This window comes from Carassius auratus, chromosome 21, assembly GCF_003368295.1.
Source record: "Carassius auratus strain Wakin chromosome 21, ASM336829v1, whole genome shotgun sequence".
NCBI lineage: Eukaryota > Metazoa > Chordata > Actinopteri > Cypriniformes > Cyprinidae > Carassius > Carassius auratus.
Genome location: NC_039263.1, coordinates 2,907,260 through 2,909,100, shown reverse-complemented (window position 1 = coordinate 2,909,100; position 1,841 = coordinate 2,907,260).

The window sequence follows — 1,841 nt, the reverse complement described above, 5'->3', positions numbered from 1 at the left end:
CTACAATGTTTTGCTCTTATTTGTTCTTTTTATTTTGCCACAAAAACACATTCATGTGCAAATTAGATATACATTGTATGGAAAAACTATTTTATGGCCATTTTACACACATTTTGCATAAAGAAAAATGTTTTTCAAATATATATTACATAACATAGTTGAGAATCATCTTTATATACATTTTGGTATAAAACAAATTAAAACTAATGTGTGATTAAAACAAAAATCCCAATTTTTGCCTTTTCATGTCTTCTTATTACAAAAAAAATAAATAAATAAAAAAACAGGACTTTTTAAAGTCCCAATGGCATAACATATAACTCATTTTTCAACTATTTTATTTTTCACATTTTTTTGTTTTCTTGTTTTTTTTTTTTATGTTTTGTTTGACTGCACTTGTGTGGCATGTTGATTGTGATGATATGTAATAATGATAAAGACACTTCTGAAATGTATTTTCTTTTTGGTAAAGCTTGATCAAAGTCATGCTCGGTAATTCACACAGTGCTGGAAATCCTCAGTATACATTCATAGACATGCTGATAGTAATAAAAGATAATAGACTCTGTCATCATAACACATGAAAGCTCTCATTTGTCCACACCTGGTTGATATGTAACATCATGGAATTAATCTGTGATTAATCAATTAATTCAATCAATTAATCAAATGACTCACCAGGCTTGAGTTTATTTTCTTTTCAATTGAACCTATTTCATCTACATATAGATGTAATATAGATATCTACAATGGCATTATTAAATGTTTTTTTTATTGTTTAATTGCCTTCAAACTAAACTGAACTTTGGACCTTAGTTAGGGTGAGGCTAGTTATTTCTGCTGTTCTTCCTAAGGGATCGTCTGAAATTTCCCCCCTTAGTGCAAAATTTAAGTCATGTCCAGTCATTAATTCAGTATTGGGACACAGCTTCTGTTAAGCACTGCAGTGCCGTCAATCAACTAATTCCATGCAAAATAAAATATTATATATAAATACACACACATACAGTTTATATTATGTGGGCAACATTTATGCTGCAGCACCCGGGGAGCAGTTGGGGTGTTCGGTGGGCACCTCAGTTGTGGTATCCCCGGCCCAAGACTCGAACCCATTTATATATACATATTAAATATACACAGTACACACACATATATTATGTAGACAAAAACCTTTATTGTGGATGCTATTAATCGCAATTTAATCATTTGATAGCACTAACTGCAAACATAGGCTACTGCAACTTTTGAAATGTGAAAAAAAATTGGGGGGATGAAATACAGTTTGCTCCCTTCCGATACTATATTTGTATACATGGATTATTATATCAGACTATATGGACACAATTTCCCCTGTAAATAGACTGTGGTTTATTTTGGGTAGTCCAACAACAAATGAACATTTTGGTGAAATTTAATGTTTTGTTTTTTTTCTGAAATAATTATTAAGTACATTCATTTTAATAACATATTTCACCTTTTGACACTTGTTTTTTATTTCACTTTTTTTTTTTTTTTTTTTTTTTTTTTTTTTAAAGCACTGTATTTTTATGAAGGGATGGTCAAAGATATAAATATTAAATGTAACCATTACAGAACAGTCTATCAGTTCTCTTTTGGACATCACCAAAATTAAATAATAATAATAAAATAATAATAATAATAATTATTATTATTATTATTATTATTATAAAGTGAAGCTACAACATTTCAGTCGCCCCCTGATGGCTGGCTGTGGTAAAAGCCAATAAACTCCACCTTCTGTGTAAACTAATGTGATGTTCACACTTTTTGGTTGTAAATTTTGGTTGCTTGAACTACAAATAGATGCTATAACAGGATAA